At 40.7% G+C, this 23,842-nt stretch overlaps 1 long non-coding RNA gene across 1 annotated transcript; it reads left to right on the forward strand.

Annotated features, from left to right (window-relative positions):
- Positions 1–14,171: 14,171 nt before the first annotated feature.
- LOC137049426 (uncharacterized) lies at positions 14,172–17,426 on the forward strand. The gene is made up of 4 exons (XR_010899586.1): positions 14,172–14,407; positions 14,678–14,776; positions 15,047–15,093; positions 17,096–17,426. It is a non-coding gene; the product is annotated as an uncharacterized lncRNA (long non-coding RNA).
- Positions 17,427–23,842: the final 6,416 nt, after the last annotated feature.

Genomic DNA, 23,842 nt, shown 5'->3' on the forward strand with positions numbered 1-23,842 from the left:
ATCTTCACGGCCTATCCTTGTAAAGTTTTTATACTTCCAGGATAAAGTCAAAATCTTGCGTTTGGCCAGAGAGAAAAAAGAGCTTAGTTTCCAAGGTAGACGCATATACATCAATCCCGATTTCAGCATGGATCTGCTTAAAAGACGCCGCCAATATGATGACATCAAGAAAAAGCTGCGTGAAGCAGGCAACAGTTACTCTTTACTTTACCCTGCTACTCTGAAAGTCATTATCGATGGCAAACCTAAGCTTTTTCGCACTCCCGGGGAAGCGCATGACTTTTTTCGGGATTTCGTCTCTTCTCCATGATGTAACTCATAACCCTGGTAATTCTTCTAACGGCTGAATAATGTTTGACATTACGAAAGATACACCATATGCGGTAAATACTTTAAACTTCTCATTTAAGTACTGTACATGCCTGGTCATGTCCCTGCAAACACTTCTTTACGTTTTTTTTTTTTTTTTGTATACTAATGACTCTATAAGCATGTTTTGTTTGCCGTATTCTGCGGTGTTCTGTCGCACATTACTATGCTAATGGCGTAAGATCTCGGTGAGTGTAATTCACTGAAATACTTAGTGAGCAAATTGTGATTTTTATGTGTTTGCTATTTTGAGTTTATCTTCTCTGGCGATTTAATACACATTTTTATGTGTCTATTTGATTTTTCTTATTATATTATTACCCCTACAATTAATTAAAGTATTTGAGACGCAGCAGGCTGTACCTGTTACCTGTTATCTGCAATATTGCAGTGAGCCTCCTATTTCTCACTTTTATGTATGTCATGTCCTGTTTGTCTGTGTGTTTGTCAATGTATGTCTTCTGCTTTATGTCCTCTTTCTCTCCTATGCCCCATTTCATATTTATTAAATTTGAGGAATAGAATCGTTCAAGGGTCTAAAAATAATCCATCTTAACATAAGAAGTCTAGTACCAAAAATTGATCTTCTGAGAGTTTGGGTTTCCTATCATAAGCCTCATATTATCACCCTTTCTGAAACATGGTTACATAATAAAATATCAGATGTTGAAATTAAGATGGATGGTTATGCTCTTTTTAGAGCTGACAGAGGCTCCAGGGGAGGTGGGTTAGTAACATATGTCTCTACAAATTTAACAGGTGAACTTCTCATTCCAACTGTTGAGCCGGTTAATTTTGAATCACTTGTTGTAAAAATAATATTCCATGAAAATAAACATATAATTATAACTAATATCTATAAACCACCATCTGCTTCATCTGATTCAATTAAGTTACTTATTAATACAATTAATTCTCTCAGAAAAAACAGTGAAATGGTGGTTCTTGGTGATTTTAACTGCAATTGGCTTCACCGCTCCTCCTCGAGTGACAGAAATATGATTGCAGGTGCTAATTTCACTCAGTTAATAAAAGAACCAACCAGAATTGGTCGCTATTCGTCATCTTTGCTCGACTGGATACTAGTTACAAATCCAGATAGGATAAGTACATCGGGCATATTGTCTGACAGCTTTAGTGACCACTCAATTGTTTTCTGTGTGTGGAAAATCAAAATACCCAAACTACCACCTAAATACATTAAAGTCAGACAATCCAAAAACATAAATACTGAACAATTTATAAATGACCTAGCTAATATTAATTGGACTAGATTTGATTTAATTCCTTCTGTTGAGAATGCATGGGATTTCTTCTATTCTGAAGTTAACAATGTAATTAATCAACATGCTCCATTTAAAACGATTCGTGTGAAGGGTCGACATCTCCCATGGATTAGTCCTGATTTAATATGCCTTTTTAAAAAACGTGATCGAGCGTGGGTAAAATGTAAACAATCTAGAGACCCAACTGATCGGGAAGAATATCGACAACTTAGGAACCACTGCAAAACACAAACTCGGAATGCAAAATCTAATTATTATAAGGATGCCTTTAGTCAAAATTGGAATAATCCCAAACAGTTTTGGAAACATCTAGATCACCTCCTTAATAAATCAAATAATGACTCTATTAATGGCGTTATTGTAAATGATAATGTTATTTCTGATCCTCTTATGATTGCTCAGGCATTTAATGCACATTTTTCTCAAATTAGTAGTTCACTATATTCTGACTATTTAGTTTCCTCTAGTTTATCAAATCAAACAAATGGATCCTTTTCATTTTCTAGAATTCAGCCATCTCAAGTATTTCAAGCCATCTCTGAATTAAAAAATGGTAGTGTTGGACCTGATGGGTTGGAAACCAAATTTCTTAAACTTGGATCCAGTATATTAATACATCCACTTTCTAATTTGTACAATATGTCTTTAGATATGAGTTCCATTCCAATTGTTTGGAAAACAGCAAGAGTAACTCCAATATTTAAGGGAGGTGACAATACAGACTTAGGTAATTACCGTCCAATTTCTATTATTTGTACAGTTACCAAAATATTTGAAAAGATTATTTATCAACAATTATATAAATATCTTAATCAATTAAACATATTATCTCCTTATCAATCAGGTTTTCGTTCTGGGTACTCTACAACAACTGCCTTACTTAAATTCACTAACGATGTATTCTCTTCCTGTGACAAGAACCAATGTACAGGTGCTATATTTCTTGACCTCTCCAAGGCTTTTGACTTGGTAGATCACTACTTGCTTCTGGACAAGCTTGAATCCATAGGATTTGATAGAAATGCTCTCTTATGGTTTAATGCTTATCTCCATAACAGACGGCAGTTTGTTCAATTTAAAGATGCACAGTCTGACGAATGTATTATGGAAAAAGGTGTGCCACAGGGTTCTATCCTTGGCCCCCTTCTTTTTTCAATTTTTGTTAATGATCTCCCGGAAGTGTGTAATAATTGTCAAGTACATTTATATGCAGATGATACTGTTGTCTATTTTTCAAGTTCCAACTCATTTCTTCTTCAGAACAAATTACAGACAGACCTTAAATCAGTTCAAAATTGGCTTAAAGGTAACCTCTTAAAACTCAATATGAAAAAATCATTATGTATGCTCTTTGGTACTCATCATTCTCTTAAATCTGCTGAACTTAACTTGTATTTTGATAATGGTACTCCAGTGACAAAAGAGACCTCTGTTAAATATTTGGGAATTTGGCTTGATGCAGAATTAAATTTCAAACCACATATTGATTACATAATAAAACGAACATACTCTTGTTTAATGCCTCTATACAGGTCATCAAATTGTTTTACATTTAGAGTACGAAAAAAGATAATTACCCAATTAATTTTACCAATTATTGATTATGCAGATATAGTTTATCAAAACACGTACAATGTATATCTTAAACCATTAGAAGTTCTATTTAATAATCTGTGTAGGTTCATTTTAAAGTGCCCATATAGAACTCATCATTGCCAATTATATATTCAGCTTAACTGGTTGCTGCCTGATAAAAGACGACAGTATCACTGGTTTCAATTTATTTTTAAATGCATCTATTTGAACTTACCACCATATCTGAAAATTTTTTTTGTACAATATACTCCAACTTATTTTCTTCGACATTCTCAATGCCTGACTTTTACAGTCCCTGTTATGTGCAAAGTAGTCGGTCGGAGGTCCTTTTGTTATAATGCTCCTTCAGACTGGAATAATCTGCCTCCATCTGTGAGATCTAAAACTACTTTAGGCTCCTTCAGAACTTCTTTGTTAAACTATTTGAAAACTGATTGTAAATGCTTTTAATTGTAATGGTTCCTTGAAATATCTTGTTTTGAAAACTGATTGTCAGTTTTTGTAATTGTTATGGTTCCTGTAACAGCTGTCTTTATAAACATTTGTATACCCTGCAGACTCTGAAATGGTTCCGGGAGGGTAGGGGGGATTTTTGAGCAGATTTGTCTTGTAATGTTTTGTTTGTTTTGTATTGTATTGAGTGTACTGTATCTGTTGTATGTTCTTGGTCCCCCTTGAAAACGAGATGTTGCATCTCAAGGGGCTTTCCATGAATAAAAATTTCACATGTCCGCATCCCTCCCACCCCCCCGGAGGAGGACCGGGGGGGCAACACTGGTCACAACATCTCTGCCGCTGGCTCTCCGGAGTCCAGCGGTACCCACATTTTCACCAAAAGAGCAATTTCCTCTCTCTCTGGGCCCCAAGAGGGTCAGGTTGGCAGTGTGCGACGCCCACGGGCCTTGTCACTCCTTTCCTACCCTCCCGTCGCCAGGGGGCAGCTGTGTGGGCCTCGAGGATGCCCCCGGGCCTTCTCACCCACACACTGCCTCTCTTGTGAGCACTCAGTCAACACTCCGGGCCGCCCACGGGCCTTCCGGGTCGGGGCTGAGTGCTTCACTTCCCTGCCTCCGGGCAGTGGACAGCAGAGTGGGCTCCGAGGACGCCCCCGGGCCTTCTCACCCACTCTCTGTCCAAACCAGGAGTGCTCAGGCAACACTACGGGCCGCCTCCGGGCCTCCCGAGTCGGGCCAGAGTACTCCGCTTCGCTGCCCCACCCCGGGCACGTCTGTGGTGCCGTTGGTCCCGCTTGTACGGTCTCTGGGGGCCTGGCTAGGTCTCCCCAGGCCGTCTCGCTGGCTCATCCGTACCATCAGACTCGGCTACGCGATTCAGTTCGCACGCCGGCCGCCCAAGTACAAGGGCATCCTCTTCACCTCCGTGCGAAGCAGCGATGCTCAAGTCTTGCGGTCAGAGATCGAGGTCCTACTGGCGAAGGACGCGATCGAGCCGGTTCCTCCAGCCGATATGAAGACGGGGTTTTACAGCCCCTACTTCATTGTGCCCAAGAAAGGGGGTGGGTTACGGCCAATCCTGGACCTGCGAGTTCTGAATCGGGCCCTGCACAAGCTCCCGTTCAGGATGTTGACGCAGAAACGCATTTTCCAATGCATCCGTCCCCAGGATTGGTTTGCAGCGATCGACCTGAAGGACGCGTACTTCCATGTGTCTATTCTCCCTCGACACAGACCGTTCCTACGCTTTGCGTTCGAGGGGAAAGCATATCAGTACAAGGTCCTGCCCTTCGGGCTGTCCCTGTCGCCCCGCGTCTTTACAAAGGTCGCGGAGGCAGCCATTGTTCCACTCAGAGAACGCGGCGTTCGGATTCTCAACTACCTCGACGATTGGCTGATCCTAGCCCAGTCGAAGGACCAGTTGTGCGAACACAGGGACCTGGTGCTCAGTCACCTCAGCCAGTTGGGCCTTCGGGTCAACCGAGAGAAGAGCAAACTCTGTCCCACACAGAGGATCTCTTATCTCGGTATGGAGCTGGACTCGGTCAACCGGACGGCGCGCCTCACCGAGGAGCGAGTCCAGTCGGTGTTGAACTGCTTGAATATGTTCAAGAGCAGGACAGCGGTCCCACTGAAATTCTTTCAGAGGCTCCTGGGGCAAATGGCATCTGCAGCCGCGGTCACGCCGCTCGGATTGCTTCATATGAGACCGCTTCAACGCTGGCTCAATGGCCGAGTCCCGAGGTGGGCGTGGCAGAGCGGTCAGTACCGGGTCCCAGTGACTCCTTACTGCCGCCAAACCTTCAGCCCGTGGTCCAGCACTTCGTTTCTCCGGGCCGGGGTGCCCCTAGAACAAGTGTCCAGGCATGCTGTGCTATTCACGGATGCCTCCACCACGGGCTGGGGGGCCACGTACAACGGGCATGCAGTTGCTGGTCTGTGGACGGGGCCGCAATTGCATTGGCATATCAATTGCCTCGAGTTACTGGCAGTACATCTGGCACTCCGCCGCCTCAAGGGGCCGCTGCGTGGCAAGCATGTACTGGTCCGTACGGACAGCACCACGGCCGTTGCGTACATCAACCGTCAGGGTGGTCTACGCTCCCGTCGTCTGCTCCAACTCGCCCGCCACCTCCTCCTGTGGAGTCAGAAGCAGCTGAGGTCGCTTCGGGCCATTCATGTCCCTGGTGTGCTGAACCAGACAGCCGACGAGCTCTCTCGTCAGCCGACACCTCCGGGAGAGTGGTGACTCCACCCCCAGGCGGTCCAGCTGATATGGGACCAGTTCGGAGCCGCACAGGTCGACCTGTTTGCCTCTCCGGACTCGACCCATTGCCAGTGGTACTATTCCCTGACCGGGGGTACCCTCGGCACAGATGCACTGGCGCACAGCTGGCCCCGGGACCTACGCAAGTATGCGTTTCCCCCAGTGAGCCTTCTTGCACAGACTCTGTGCAAGGTCAGGGAGGACGAGGAGCAGGTCTTGTTAGTTGCGCCGTATTGGCCCAACCGGACCTGGTTCCCAGAACTCACACTCCTCGCGACAGCCCCTCCTTGGCCGATTCCCCTGAGGAAGGACCTTCTTTCTCAGGGACGGGGCACGTTATGGCACCCGCGTCCAGACCTCTGGAATCTTCATGTCTGGTCCCTGGACGGGACGCGGAGGTTCTAGATGGACTACCACAAGCTGTCGTAGATACCATCGCTTCAGCTAGAGCCCCCTCTACGAGGCGCCTCTATGCTCTGAAGTGGAACCTGTTCGTTGAGTGGTGCGCTTCCCGCCGGGAAGACCCCCGAAGGTGTTCGATCAGTGTCGTGCTTTCCTTCCTGCAAGATGGGTTGGAGAGAAGGCTGTCTCCCTCCACCCTCAAGGTATATGCTGCAGCAATAGCAGCGTACCATGATGTAGTAGAAGGTAAGTCCGTGGGGAAGCACGACCTAATCGTCAGGTTCCTCAGAGGTGCGAGGAGACTAAATCCTCCTCGTCCATCCTCGATACCCTCTTGGGACTTAGCTCTAGTGCTCCGAGCACTTCAGAGCCCTCCCTTCGAGCCTTTGGCGTCTTGTGAGTTGAAAATCTTGTCAATGAAGACAGTGCTCCTGACGGCATTGGCCTCGATCAAGAGGGTAGGGGACCTGCATGCACTTTCGGTCAACGAATCGTGCCTAGAGTTCGGGCTGGGTAACTCTCACGTTGTCCTGAGACCCCGGCCCGGATATGTGCCCAAGGTTCCTACCACTCCCTTCCGGGATCAGGTGGTGAACCTGCAAGCGCTGCCTTCGGAGGAGGCAGACCCAGCCCTGGCTTTGCTGTGTCCGGTCCGCGCTCTTCGCGCTTACGTTGACCGGACCCAAAGCCTTCGGACCTCAGAGCAACTCTTCGTCTGTTACGGAGGCCAGCAGAAGGGAAAGGCTGTCTCCAAGCAGAGGTTAGCCCACTGGATAGTGGATGCTATAGTCTTGGCCTACCAGTCCCAAGACGTGCCTTGCCCGTTCGGTGTAAGAGCTCACTCCACTCGGAGTGTTGCTTCTTCCTGGGCGCTGGCTCAAGGCGCCTCGCTGACAGACATATGTAGAGCTGCGGGCTGGGCGACACCTAACACGTTTGCTAGATTCTATAGCTTACGTGTAGAGCCGGTATCTTCCCGCATCCTCGCCCCCAGGGGCCAGGAGCGCTAAGTGCCCGTTCTAAGTGTCGGCTTGCGAAACGCCACTCCCGCCCTCTGGGCCGGATACGTGCGTCTATTGTCTCCAGTTGTGTTCCCCGGGAAACCGGCTAACCCTGTCGAGCTCCTCCGTCACCCCTCCGGTGTCAGACGTTGCGGACCGTCTGACGCCAGGCCTGCACCCGTATGCTTGTGAAACGTGGCTGTAGGCTGGGTCCCATATGTAGCGGTTCCCTCACGACAACCCCATATGTGTATTCTTCCACGGTATCAGCTACCCTTCGGGCTAGCCCCGTGTCTTTCCCTCGACAGAGCCCGCTCTGTCGTCTCTGGGCGTGTTCTTTCCCCCCCTTCAGTCAGGCTGGAACCACCCCAGAGACTGCCATATGTTGCACTACCCTGCCAGGTTAGTCCTTATGTGTATTCTGCCACCTCTCCTTCCCTGAAGGACGTGGCCCCGCAGCGTACCCTCTCTCTCAAGCACGAGGTAGGCACGCTTTCCCAGCGTTATCCAATAGTCATTCTGAGTGGGTCTTGCAGAAACAGCAGTGACTGTACTCCCTGCTTGGAGCCCTGACTTCCGTACCATACTAGACGGTGCAGTGCGCTCAAGCAGGACGCTGGAAGGGCCAGCATCCTGGCGTTTTCCATAGGGATCCCATTCGTCGGTTCAGTTCTGACGTACGTCGAACGTGACCGACTGAAAGGGAACGTCTCGGTTACGTATGTAACCCTCGTTCCCTGAAGGAGGGAACGGAGACGTACGTCCCGTCGCCAGATGCTGTGCTTCCGCTGGGAGTCCGGTCACCTTTCGGCTCCTCAGTAGGAAAAGCGCTGATCTACCATTCCACTTCCTATTTATACCCGCGCTGCGGGGCGGAGCGTGGAATGCGTGATCGCATGCCAAATTTCATTGGCTCGTTGTTAGATGCTCGAAGTAGGATTGGTCTCTAAAGTAAGATCCCATTCGTCGGTTCAGTTCTGACGTACGTCTCCGTTCCCTCCTTCAGGGAACGAGGGTTACATACGTAACCGAGACGATTTTAAATAATATAATAAATAAAAAGAAAACAGATAGAATTAAAAAAAAAAGAATAGAGCAAGCTAGTTAGAGGTCTTTACACATACACACACACATACATATACAATTGCATAATAAATGAAAATAAAATAGAATACAAAAAGATTAGAAAGGTAGTTAGATTTTTTTAAGAATAGAATAGAATTAGAATAGTGAGTTATATATATATATATATATATATATATATATATATATATATATATATATATATATATATATATATGTGTGTATAAACAAAAACACAAAAATAAAAACTGCGTGAGAGATTCAGGAAAGCAGCTGCTTGAACCTCATTCTGGGAAAAGACTTATTTATTTTTTTACCATGAAGAAAAAAATCAATCGGATGAGTCACGTTCTGCACATCTGAGAAGAAGAAACAGGTAAGACGTTTATACATCTTTATCTTATACATTACAATAATGAACGATTTTTCATGAGAAATGTTCGCCTATCTATAAGACGAATAAAACACGACAATTTTACAACCGGGAAATATGACCTATTGGGTTTATTTGCACTTCAACATTTTTAAATTAATTGTAAAAATAATACTAAATTACAATTATTATAATATGAATTATTTATTAGTAAATAATACTAAATTTTATATATATATATATATATATATACTCATTTAATTTATATATTTTGAATTCTAATGTATAATTTCTTGATAACAGATGCTGCTAAGTATAAATTAAAAATGTATTATTTAAATTAATTAAATTTAAATTTAAAATTAAATTAAAATTAAAATTAAATTAAATTAATGCATTTAGCAGACGCTTTTATCCAAAGCGACTTACAGTGCATTCAGGCTATCAATTTTTACATATTATGTGTATAAGTAGTATAACACAACGTTGCCATAAAAAACAAAGCGTTGCTATGGACGCAGGATTCGACGGAAATGGCTATTTTCTTTATTATTTTCTTTATTATTATTTTTTCACATTATCCTTTACATAATATAACGTAATTATTAGTATTATAACGCAATATATAATATACATATTTTTTTTATATAAAATAAAAAACATAAGCTCGGGTCTGTGACCATCGCGCTCACACACAGCGTAACGTTACTCACACCTCTCACTCACTCAGTGGACATCCCAACTGGACATCCCAACAGTCAGTTTCTCTGAGGTAAATATTTTAATTAACCATTCTATTTAAACTAAAAACACAAAACAAAATGACATATAATGTATGTATGATATAAATAATAATAATATGGAATTATAAGGACAGTAGCTTTTGAGCGAAATTTTCTCATGGTAAAACGGCCGTTTCCAAAAGAAATTGAATAAATTGTCATAAAATTGACGGACTGTCTTTTCCGGTAATAAATGTACCACATTTACTCAGACAAACTGCTTTTCCGTCTTTTTCTATAACTTTATACCACTCTTCCGCACTGTCATCGTCGTTATGTGTCGTTAAATACCGTTATGTTTACGCAACGTCATTTGGTCTAAAGAAGTAGCTTATCCTTTTCAGATAAGCCCATTAATTTTTTAGGGTCTTTCATGTTAACATTAGCTAGGCCTACTTTAAAATAAATTATGAATACCATTAATATCATTATTGTAAATTATACTTTATTTGAAAATTAACGCGCCTTCTCACAGGCTTGGCTGTGAGCGCGCACGCGTCCCTGAGCCTTGTTATACTTTCACCTGGCTCCGCTGCGCGAGCCTCTGACTGCGCGCGCTCCTCCCCAAACGGACGAGGTGTTTATGCTTGACGCGCTCGCCGTTGTGCTATTCTTTGAAACGACAGAGGGCGACTCGGAGTAATTGTTCTATAAATCATCAGGAAAAAGCGTCGAGAAGAAGTTGGCTAATGTACACAGGTGATGATATTTTTTTTCTCTTCTAGGTGCTTGTGCCAAACAATTTCCGAAACACACAGAAAAGGAAATTGATACATGTATAGGGGAAACCCTCAAACATGCACCTCACCGTGCCAAGTTGGTCGCGACACCTGTAAGTTGTTTTATTCAATGAGAGCTCTCTCTCTCTCTCTCTCTCTCGCTCTCGCTCTAGAATCAAATAACTGTTTTGATTTATTTACTTAGTACCGGTACTTATAAACAAAGTGGAGTTAAAAGTAATTAAAAAGTCGTTGAAGTGATTGGTAAATATAATGTTTAATTTTTTCAGGCAGCGGAAGAAGAACTTCGGGCACCTCCTGAGGATTGAGACAGTGACTGATATACACACACACACACACACACACACACACACACACACACACACACACACACACACACACACACACACACACACACACACACACACACACACACACACACAGAGTATATATTTAATATAATTATTTTTTTTTGTTATTTGTTGTTCACCATTTATGTAACATAAAATGAATATAAATATGTGTTCTTGTTGTTATTACTGTTTCCTAATATTTGTGTGTGTATTGTAAGGGTGGATCGCCTACAGTGGTTCTAACTGCAGGGTTGCCGAACGACTAAAGAAACGTTATCAGCGTGATGGTAGAAAACTGTACATTTCTTGTCTATAACCACCCACTGCAACTTATACCTGCGACGGAAATAAGCGCAGTTACAATAGCAAAATATGTGGGAGAGCGTTGCTTTAATGTGACTATATTGTATTGTAATAGGTAGCACTTCAAAGTCAATACCAAATCAAAACTAGTTAGCAAATCATTTATAATTGAAATAATTTAATTACAAAATCTGATTATGGTTACACTTAAAATAGTTACAAAATAGATGAATGAGATGATATAAACGTATACCATTAATCGTACCCAGCATGTATAGAATGTTGAGAGAGAGAGAGAGAGAGAGAGAGAGAGAGAGAGAGAGAGAGAGAGAGAGAATGAGAGCAAAGAGAAGAGAGCAAAGAGCAGGCCCCTAGAAGAGACCGCCAGAGAAAAAGACCCCGAGCAACAGTTGTAATCTTCTTTTATCTATCCCTTGACCATGTGACTGAAACCTTGACACATTCAAACTGACCAATCAGACCAATCTTCCCCCACTGTACTATAGGTGTGGCACCTATTTGGCCTACAGGCCTTCAGCATCTCTTTGTCTTTAGGAATTCCAAATGGCCCCACTGATAAGAGAGAGGGGGTGGAAAACAGTAAAACAAATGTCTTAGATTTCAAATATCAAATATCTTTGATTATTCTTGGATTCTTACAGTATAATATATATATATATATATATATATATATATATATATATATATATATATATATATATATATATATATATATATATATATATATATATATATATATATGGGTGGTTGACATATTTGGCTGAAAAAAAGTTTAAAAAAAATCTCAAATGTAAGTCATGGAACTTATTGGGTTATATTCAACCAACTCTTATATTTCCATATATATATGTGGTCTTGTAGATTTTGTTTGGAATTTTACATTTATTCACTAGTTTACTGTCTTAGTTACAAAAATTGTCATATGGTGTGACATGATTGTTATTGTGTATTAAATTAAAAAGGGGTATAATGTGATCATGTAAGTCAATTTATCTTGATTCTTTATCATTTCTATATGAAAGTATAGCATTTCTTATGTGCATATATATTACATTTTGCATTATTTTACTTTATCAACACTCATTAAGATGTTTACTCGTAATCATTCAATATACTTCAAATTAATTTGGGAATACCTCGTTATAAAAGTACCAAAATGCTTGTAACCTTTCCTGGCCCTATTCCCCATCTGTCACATTGATGATTGTATGATTAATAACCAAAAAGCCTTTTTTGTTTTCAAAATTCTGAATGTCACACCAAATGACATGGTGTCACACCATATGAGGAATCACACCAAAATAAACAATCTGAATGCAAAAAAAATGTATTAGCTGCATTTAACAAACAACCAAACTGACAAGTTGTTGTTGTTGATACTTTATTGATCCTTTACAGGAAATTACATTGTCACGCTAGCTTCAACACACAAAAGAACACAGCACCACTCTTAAGTCTTTTACGATCTACAGTATAAAAATGAAAAGGAAATAGTATCTAAAAACTGACATAATAAGATAAGAAATGAGCACTAACAAGTGAATCTTTGTTTCAGCAACAAAAACAAAAAATTGTTTAAACAAGTGAATTCACTCTGAACGTTTGAACCTCCTCTTTAAGTTTTTCTCTTGATATCTGTAAATAGACAAATTCAATCATGTATATACAAGTATTTCAGAAATATCCACTGCAAAAAAATTATCAGATTAATATACTTTATTGCATTTACTTTTGCATTCAAGTGTGATTGAGTGAGTCTGCATAAAAATGGGATAGTATAGGGAAGTAAGGATTCACCAAATGGAGTTGGTCTATCGATATTAAATGTATGAATAATATAGTATCAAAATATGTTAAAATGACGAAATATTCAATAAACTTAAATATTAGCTATAAAATATGTTTCTAAGAGCATTATTTATGTATTTAAATACAGTTCATATCATATAGTGTGACAAAATAATCATATGGTGTTACAAGAAAACCTTGTCACACCTTATGATATTGTGTCACCCCATATGAGGTTTTATGTACTTATATTGATATTAAGAAATGTGCTTTTATGCTAACATTCTAATGCCATGCTAACTACAATATGACAATATAGTTTGAAAGGTAATATTGACTGAAAAGTAATTTAATTTAGGCATTTTTGCGTTAAATGCGTCACACCAAAAGACAGCGCAAAAGGGAACTGAAGCAGGAGTGCTGGATATACTTGATTTTTTTTTTAAACATGAAGAGAGAAAACTCACCTTGTAACTTTAAGTGTCCTTCTGAGGTGTTGTTCTTCCTCCTAAAAGAAAAAGGAACCTCCACTCCCCAAAGGTCTCCAAACAATTGCCCATTTAAAAAAAGGAATATGGCGTCACACCATATGATATCCATTTTTGGGACAAAATGTTTTAGTTAAGGGTGGCTTCAAAATATTTTGCCTAAACTTTTAATCAATCAAACTCACAAGTAGACATTTGGGTTATCAATATATGATTGAATAAACATAAAATAAAATAATTTTCTTGTTTTTATTCAAAATCTAAATTTGTGAAATCTGCTTGGGACAGTCACGCCATATGAGCTTTTTCTGGTTTGGCTGAAAATTGTGAAAAAATGAAAGATTAATCCTATAAATGCTCTGTATGTCCATATATAACAGCACTTTCTGAACAATATCATAACAGTTTTTGACATATTTTTTATAATTTACGTTACTTTGACACATTGGACCAAAAAAAGATCATGTCATGTCCACCCACATATATATATATATATATATATACACTTTAAAACCTAACAGTGAAATTCACTAAATGAAATAAGTTCATTTTACTTAATGTTACCAAAAAAGTTAATTCAACTTAACAAATATGTGTGATGTTAACTCAAAAATGTATTATTGTAAGCAAACCTCAATCTAAATAAGTTACTAAAACTTTTTAACTCTAATGGTTTAAGTTACAGATATTTATTTAATCTAGTATTTTACATATATGGCCAATTAAATAACTACATTTACATTTTACATTTATGCATTTGGCAGACGCTTTTATCCAAAGCAACTTACATTGTATTCAAGGTACACATTTGACATTTTTGTCAAGTCTTGCTTTCCCTGGGATTCGAACCCATGACCTTGGCGTTGCTAGCGCCATGCTCTACTCATTGAGCTACAGGAAAGACTAAAAGCTGATAAAATAAATAAATAAACAATAGTATATACATTAATCTACCTCATATTAAGCCTACAGTCTTACATTAAGCTCTTTTAAAGTCATTACATTTAGTCATGTCAAAGTATCATCCCAGTGAGTTTCCGAGGTAACAAAAACCGCACCATTTTCCCTCCTTCAGTCCAGTCACAGCAGGACGGCTCGCGCTACAGTCAAGAAAAACAAAAGGTAAGCGTTTCAAACTTATTTATTCATATTTCGCTCATGTTTGAACGTTTTCAGTGTTATTTTCGTAACTCTTTTATGTTTATCCGAAGATTAACCAGCTCAGTAATGTTGTGTGTAAAGTTAGCCAGCAAACAATCTAACATTAGGGGCAAATGCGCTATTGCAACAGTGTTATCAACGGTAATGTACACGTTTGGAGTTAATTATGCTGTTTTACACTGCAGTTTGTCAGCGGGGAATTAAAAAATATATGTTTGTGCTTTCTCACAGTCGGACAGATAAACGCTGGCTTTTGAGACAGTTGGCCATCTTTCCATGTCTCTCGTCTCGTGCCACAGTGACGTTAACTAACTTACGTTAAAGCAAAAGGTAACGTTAATGCAAACTCACGCATTCCTTATATTACAACCGTTTTAAATGTATTGTTAATCGAATTCGAGTTTCCTCTATCATATGTGATGCTAGTTAATTTGACTAAAGCAGCTGAAGCTCCGGGGTGAACAAAGTGACTTGAGGAGCATTTTAGATCCTGTTTTGCTAACGTTAGATACAATTTTAAACTGTTATTTGTTTCTCATGACGTTTTCTCATTTGAAACTCACACTAACACATTGTTGCCATGCTTTTAAATCTTTTCAGAGCAAAGACGAAGGTGCAATGGCAGCAACGTGGCTACAATTCTATGAGTAAGTAAGTTAGAATTAACATTGAACAAATCAATGGAATTTTGTAACGTTACTGTGCAAAATGCAAATGATAACGTTATGAACAGTTACATAATGTTCATACAAATATAAGTTTGTTCTTCAATTTAAATTTTTGAATGAATTGCTATTTTTGCAAACGTAATTACATAAATGTCTTTTAGCACAACTTGTAAGTCTTCTGAAGCAATATGATTTTTTTAAAAGGCTTAAAGTCCAAAGTCCAGTCTGTCTATCATTCAAAGTCATGTTGTATTGCTTCAGGAGAATACTGGTCAAGTCTTGAAAGTTGTTGTTATAGTCGGCTTTCCTAATATAAACAGAAACATTTCGTGTGTTATATTTTCACTGGCAGTTATCCTGAAGTTGCCTTGGGTTTGTAAAGGTGTAAGGTAATTGGCAATGCTAGATTTGCAGTGGTTGAAAGAAGTCTTGTCATGAATCATAAAAAAACTACGATCCTGGCAGGTCTGTTACTATTTAAAAGGAAGAGTCAGGAGATGTTTTCAAGACACAAGGTAGGACACATGTCAAAACTACATTACATTTATTTAGCAACATGTTAACCTTTCAGCTGCCACCAGCATAAATGCATGGTGTGGTTACAGTGACTGATAGTTGATCATTCAAGTTGTCTTAAATGTATAGTCCACTTGCCAATACAAATTCAGTCATGATTCATAAATTACCAACCCTCATATTGTTCCAAACACATAAGAATTTTATTAATCTGTCCATTGAAAATCTAGTCTTCAAAACGTTTAATTTGGGCTTTCATTAGCATATACATTGAGCACAGCAAAAGCTTATTTGACACATAATAAACCAATCTCAGCTCAAGCTTAAAGGAATCGTTCACCCTGATTTACTCCCCCCCTCAAGTCCTCCTTGGTGTAAATGACATTCTTCTTTCAGACGAATACAATCAGAGTTATATTAATACGTGTCCTGGCTCGTCCAAGCTTTATAATGGCAGTGAATGGCAGCCCAAAATTTGTAGCCCAAAAAAGTGCATCCATCCATTTTAAAAGTGCTCCACACGGCTCCGGGGGAATAATAAAGGCCTTCTGAATTAAATCGATGGGTTTGTGTAAGAAAAATATCCTCTCGTGATTCAAAACGCTTGTGCAACGCCCGACATCATCGTCACATCATTTATGTTTTTTACGCTGCGTCCGCCGTCAACGCCGTGGCTGTTATGCTTTTTTACGCTATATCCGACGTCATCGTTGCGCCGGAAACTAGTTATTTTCTTATTTTATAACGGAGTCTCCAGAGTCCAGAGTCATGTGGATCCCTCCAGAGTCATGTGGATTACTTTTATAATGAATAGATGCACTTTTTTGGCTTCAAATTTTGGACAGCCATTTACTGCCATTATAATGCTTGGATTAACCAGGACATTTATTAATACCGCTCTGATTATATTAATCTGAAAGAAGAACGTAATTTACACCAAGGATGTCTTGCCATTATCCATTTAAAATTTGTTAATCAAATCTGTCTTGTTTCACCTTGTCTACACCGGATGTGAGCAGCGCGACAGGACAAAAGAGCCCCTTATAGTCCGTTATGTTGTCTACACTGGATGCGGCGTGATGTGAGCGGCAAATCTTTGACAGTAAACTGTTGCCTCTTTCTATTTATGACATACTGACATGAAAAACAAATGTTTTGCAATGTGTGCATTATCGCTTGAATTCAATTCAATTCAATTCGTCATTCAATTCAAGGTCTAGAACATTCGGCTGATACACCCCTGAAAATGTTTTTCCCCCAATTAAACCTTGCTGACAAACAACTTAACATCTTTACAAAATTGAACTACAGGGTTTTAAATAAGCACACGCCCAATTAAATCAACAATAATCCGTTCCTTATAACAACGTTTTTTTTATTTATGAAAATTGAAATATGGTGTCTTCCCTGACAAGGGTTATTTTTATATGTGGTGACATACAAACTTTTTTTCCAATGCATATAGAAAAAGGAGCTTGACCAGGTGCAGAAGCCAACAGTCACCATCCTTACTGTCGAGGAGGAAGAGGGAACGTTACCTTTAAACCCACTGGATGCTTTGATTGTCTTTAAAGATGAGGTGGTGATGTCTGCCAAGTCTTCGGTCAGTGCAATACACTTAGAGTACATTAAAGATCATACAGTGCTTTTGCTTTTTGAGGAAACGTACCTTTTTACATAATTTTTTTTATTTTATATGTTTGGTTATTTAAATGTTATGACTTTTTTTAACATGTTTGTGCTGTTTTATTTGGTGAAAAAGTCTAATATTTTTTGTCTAGTTATATTTGTGAACATATGGCATACTGTATTTATGATGTAAATGTTATATTTCAATAAATTACTTAAAAATACCCTCCTGTTCTGTCTTCATTTTGTACCAATGTTAGCTTGTGCTTAGTCTTATGTAACTTAATCACTTTGAGTTTGATGAACTTAAACCATTTGCCGCAATCTGTTTCCTAAAACCATTTAAGTAACCATGTAGTTGTTAAGACTTAGTTAGATTTGTTACCTGAATTCAAACTGAATTCATAAAATTAACTTAAAATCTTTAAGTTCAGTTTACTCTTAATAATTGATCAACACAACACTAAAATATAAGTTTTAACACTTAAACAACACTAAAATATGAGTTAATTTAACTCAATGTATATGAGTTTTCAGTACTCATACTTAATGGTTTTAAAACTTAATTGGTTTGAAGCAATCGGTTTCCTCAAATGGTTTGAGTTACCGTAACTTGTTGGGTTTTACAGTGTATATATATATATATATATATATATATATATATATATATATATATATATATATATATATATATATATATATATATATATATATATATATAATGTAATATATAATTTGTGCAATATATAATTTATTTATAATCTGTTTTTGTTCACACAAAATAAATGACTGATTTTATCTTTGAATATGTTAAACGTGCATGCTTATTCCAGATTAAAGTTCTGAAAGAACAAGTGTTTTTTGCAGTAAAATTTTAGTTTGGTTCCCTACAGGTCCCTGAGACCAGTGGGGACGTTCTGAAAATGGTTCACATAACGTGGTCCCCTAAACGTTCCGATAACGTCCTGAATGTTCTGTGAAGGTCCGCAAAATAACGTCCCCCGACCCTTTAAAGAACTCCACATCATGACCGTCTCCGAACGTTCCCGGGACGTTACTAGGCGACGTCCTTGACACCAGTGGGGACGTTCTGAGAACGTCCTGGGAACGTAGCATTTCTAGCTGGGAAGATTCAATTATTGGGAAAGTGTGTGATCCAGTAACGTTGATCTTACTCATCCAAACAGTCCAAAACAGTGCTATGTGTAAGGCCAGGCTGATACATCTGAGAGAATACAGACTCGCAGCGTGTTTTTAGTGAATTGTTTATTCCGGTGTTTGCTTTGCTTTAAAACACGAGCTCTGTCGTATTCTGCGATTGGTTCTGTAGAGCGCAATTTTGGTGTCGTACAGTAAGCGCGTGAGTCTGTTGATGCACAGGGAACGCGTGTGCGCACTCGCGATCACTGATCTCACGCAGCATGCATACATTCGCATTGTTTACACACACACACACAGGAAGCATAATGTTTGATTTGTCATGTGTAGGCGTTAGTGATGACCCGTTCACGAACGAATCGTTTGTTTGAAACGGTTCTTTTTAGTGAATCAGTTCACCAAATTGTACTGAACTGTTCCAAACAGTTCGCGTCTCTAAGCCCTAATCAACACATTCACTTTTTGACGTGTCTGACTCTCCCTCTGACTCGAAATAAACCAACACCCCGAAGTTATTCAGTTAACAGCACACTGACTAAACCTACTGTTAAGAGAGAACTGATGACGACAATTGACTGAGCAGAGATATACTGAGCATGCGTGCAGCAGGAAGGGACGTTGTGTTTAGTAATCGTAGGTGTTTGCAGTCAAAGCAGTTGATTTAAAGCCGTTTTTTGGCGTCTCTGTGTGATTCTGTTCGGTATTGCAGCTTGAGAGATCTGCATTTAAAGGAACCGTATGTAAGAAATGTACTTCAATTAATCATAAAATGGCCCTGCTATATCCCTAGACATTAAGAAATCCTGTTCATTTCAAATACTTATGTCACTAACAACAGTAGTCCGGCCAGGATATTGTCATTTAAAAGTTGTTGTTGCAGCCCTCAACTGATGTTGATGTTGAAATTTTTTATTTTGGCCTAAAGCTCCGCCCTCCACCTAATCGACCAATCACGAAGTCAGTAGTGTTTGAGTATCCGGGTTGCCAGATCTGCTCTAGTTACCACAGCTGCAGAAAGTTGCAACGATACAAAGTTCCTGCTGATCCTGTAGCCTACCTGGCAACCTCAAGTCAGGGAGAGGGGGGATACTCTGCTCTACAGCCCTTTGAAAGTGATTGCAGTACCAGTTTTGGCCACAATCCTACATACACGTCCTTTAAATGTTCATTTTACATAAAATGTCTAAAATGAAAAATGAAACTCATTGTTTTGCTCTCTACACATAATATACACTGTGATGAATTCTGTAAAGGTTCTTAGTAATGTTTTCTTTCATGGGTGCTTAGGTGTACAAATTTATTATATAATAGAATTATATGGACTCCTTATATATGGTTATGAAAAATAACAAAATATATGAGAAATGTAGAAATATTTATTTGCTATAGTCATCCAAAATCATGCGTGACTCTATGGTTGATATGTCTGTAAAGGGAAAAAATAGCCAGATGATAGTGTCACGGAGTGACTTAATGTAGCGGAACCTAAAATGGCGGAACCTAAAATGGCGGAAATTGTCCGCCCGGACCGTTGTCCATGAAACATGCGACTAGTTCCGGTAACTCCGGGCAACTGAAAGGGAGGATTATTAAGAACAGGTGTGCGAATGGACGTGGCGATTGATGGTTGGACAATTCAGAGAAAAGGAGGCATATAAATAAGGTAACCGGAGAACAGGAAGGGGTGAAGTTTATTCCGGCAAACGCTGTGGGTGAGACGGAGCGATCGGTGAATCGGAGGGACGTCTTGAGGCGGATGGTACAGACTGGGCGAAGTGAGAACAGAGTACTGGGCTGAAGAAAACATGGAGCTAAGTGTGTGAAGCATTTGTTGTTGAAACAACTGTGTTGATATGTATTATTACTGCCTTGAAGAGATTGTTTACATTGAGAAGTCATTGGGAACGTATTGAAAAGAGGAAGGAGTGTGCTGAAAGGTCGTGGTCTTGACGTTTTCATATGGTCATCCTCTGCACTGACCCTTCTACTATCCAGGACCTATTTCCCGGCCCAACGTGGTGATCCTGACCCTAATTCACCATGAGTGTGTGTGAAGTACAGTGGGTGAGTCTTTTTGATGTGTGTCCACCTGAAGAATTATAGTGTTGTGCTGTGCAAACGTTGTCAGCGATCCCTCCCCAGGTCGAAGAGAAAGCCCTGCATTAGAGGAAGCGAATTGGTGACGACGGGCGATTGTTGCCTATATATATATCCACCCGATTGTGACTCGTCCACCTCTTTCCCCACCTGGTGGCGGCGGGGCAACTGTATGAAGTAAGAGCTTGCGGTGAATAGTGTGTGGAGTATAAAAAGAAGGAAAGTTGAATTGGCTGCTGTGTAGAAGGAGCTTATGTGCTGTCTCTGTATAATCGTATGTCTGTGAATGGCTTTCAGGACTGAGCCCAGGGCTCTGCGTCATCGTGGGACCGGTCTACTACGTGTGGGAAGTCAACGTGTTCCCTAGAAGTCTGTCCTAGTGAGGAAGGCTGGAAGTCTGCTGTGTGCAAACACGCCCTCCCCAGCCACCTGAGCCTTGAAGCGCTAAAGCCGACATCTGTCTAACTACGGAGCTGTGAGTTGTATCTACCCAAGTGGACCGCCTGTATATTCACCTATATGCCCAAAGCTAAGAGCCCAGTGTACCGCCTGTATACTCACCGGTACGCCCAAAGCTAAGAGCCCAGTGTACCGCCTGTATACTCACCTGTATGCCCAAAGCTAAGAGCCCAGTGTACTGTCCTGTATACTCACCTGTATGCCCAAAGCTAAGAGCCCAGTGTACCGCCTGTATACTCACCTGTACGCCCAAAGCTAAGAGCCCAGTGTACCGCCTGTATACTCACCTGTATGCCTAAAGCTAAGAGCCCAGTGTACTGTCCTGTATACTCACCTGTATGCCCAAAGCTAAGAGCCTAGTGTACCGTCTGTATGCTCACCCGTATGCCTGAAGCTAAGAGCCAGTGTACTGTCCTGTATACTCACCTGCAGGTCTAAAGCTAAGAGCCCAGTGTACCGCCTGTATACTCACCTGTATGCCCAAAGCTAAGAGCCCAGTGTACCGCCCGTATACTCACCTGTATGCCCAAAGCTAAGAGCCCAGTGTACCGCCTGTATACTCACCTGTATGCCCAAAGCTAAGAGCCCAGTGTACCGCCTGTATACTCACCTGTATGCCCAAAGCTAAGAGCCCAGTGTACTGTCCTGTATACTCACCTGTATGCCCAAAGCTAAGAGCCCAGTGTACCGCCTGTATACTCACCTGTATGCCTAAAGCTAAGAGCCCAGCGTACCGCCTGTATACTCACCTGTATGCCCAAAGCTAAGAGCCTAGTGTACCGCCTGTATACTCACCTGTATGCCCAAAGCTAAGAGCCCAGTGTACCGCCTGTATACTCACCTGTACGCCCAAAGCTAAGAGCCCAGTGTACTGTCCTGTATACTCACTTGCACGTGTAAAGCTAAGAGCCCAGTGTACCGCCTGTATACTCACCTGTACGCCCAAACCTAAGAGCCCAGTGTACCGTCTGTATACTCACCTGTAAGCCTAGGCCTGTACGAAGAAGAGAGAGAGCTGGGAAGATCCGTTGAGAGTCAGAAGCGACTCAGATCCCAAGGCCCCAGTCCTAGAGGGCTGGTTCCCCCTCTTTTAGTATCCCTTTCTCCCCTTTCCTATAAATCTCTTTTTAAATTAATAAACATTGTTTTTAACTTACCTGTCCTCGTCTGTCTGGTCATTGGCGTGTTTCTGGGACCTCCTCGGGGTGGAAACTGGGGGAGGAGCGGGACTCGCGCTAGTGGCGGTCCGCTCCGGCCTGTGACAATAGCATAAGCTAATTTTTTTAAATATAAATTATTACTCATATGAACACAAGCACACATACATTTATGTTGTTTTTTTGCTTATGGTAGTGTAAAAGGAACGATGGACACGAAACTGTTCTATGGCCAAGGATAAAGCAAAGCTGTGATTCCTATTCATCCAGGAGTCAGAAGTAGAGGACAGTGAAGATGATGTTGAGGATACTGATTATGTTCCAGGATATGTGGGTTGCACTTATGATGACACTGAACCTGAAGATACACAGATGCTAGAGTGTAGTGACACAGATATTGCTAGTAGCCACAGGAAGAAACACAGCTCATGTATGTCTCAGTTCAGAATCCAAATACTCTGACCAGTACTTCCAGTAATCATAAACTATGGAAGAAGGTGGATATTACACAATTCACCACCCCTGACATTTCTCCCCATGATATCAGTGAGCTTGGTTCTCCTTTTGCTTACTTCAGCAGGCTTTTCACTAATGAAATTATAATTGCATATGTGAGCAAACCAATATTTACTCTGCTCAAGTGAATGGATATCCCATCCAGACAAATCCAATGGGGATCCAAGAGTTTCTTTCCATACTGCTCTACATGGGAGTATATCATTTCCCATCATTGGATGATTATTGGAATTCACAGAGCCGTTTTGATCTGATTGCTGAAATCATGAGCAGACGGAGATTTATGGCCCTGCGCAGATTTATTCATTTTGCTGATAACAGTAGCCAGGGAAGCTCAGAGGACATATTTTACAAAGTACGGCCTATATTTGATATGCTACGGCAACAGTGCATTTGCCTTCCAGCCAGCTACAAGCAGAGTGTAGATGAAGTCATGGTGCACTACAAAGGCACACGAGCTGGCAATCTCCGCCAGTACATCGCAAACAAGCCTGATAAGTGAGGCTTCAAGCTCTTTTGTCGTGCTAGCTCCACAGGAATCATTCATGATTTTTTACTTTACCAAGGGAAAAACACCTTTTTCAACATCCCACAATCAGAGAAAGACAAGGCCATGCTCATGGGAGAAAAAGTAGTCACAACACTCTGTAGAACTGTTCAATGCCCTGAGTCGACAGTTGTCTTTTGTGACAACTTTTTTACAAGTGTAAAACTTGTCCAGACCCTAGCAGAAGCAACAAAGATAAGGTGCTTGGGTACAGTTTGGACAAATCGTACAGCAGGAGCTGGTGACCGAATGAAAACGGACAAGGAACTGTCCAAAGGGGGGCCTACGACTATCGGTCATCAGAGGGCGTAATTGCTGTTAAATGGTATGACAACCAGTGTGTCACTCTTCTTAGCAATGCTTGTGGTGTTGAGCCTGTTGGTTTAGTCCAGCTGTACAGCAAAGAGTATGGTAAGAAGATTACTGCCACCTGCCCTACCCTAATAAAGGCATACAATGAGCATGTTGAAGAAATTTTAATAATTTATGTTTGAGTTCACACAAGAAGTCAACATCTGTTTCTGCCATAATAAAACACCAAAAGACAGTGTCTTTTGAAACCCAGGGGGGTTGTGGCGGGAACCCTAGTTTTACCCCTTTTCCACCAAGGCAGTGCTGGTGCTAATTTGGAGCCAGAGCCTAGTTTCAA

This window comes from Pseudorasbora parva, chromosome 20, assembly GCF_024679245.1.
Source record: "Pseudorasbora parva isolate DD20220531a chromosome 20, ASM2467924v1, whole genome shotgun sequence".
Classification (NCBI taxonomy): Eukaryota; Metazoa; Chordata; class Actinopteri; order Cypriniformes; family Gobionidae; genus Pseudorasbora; species Pseudorasbora parva.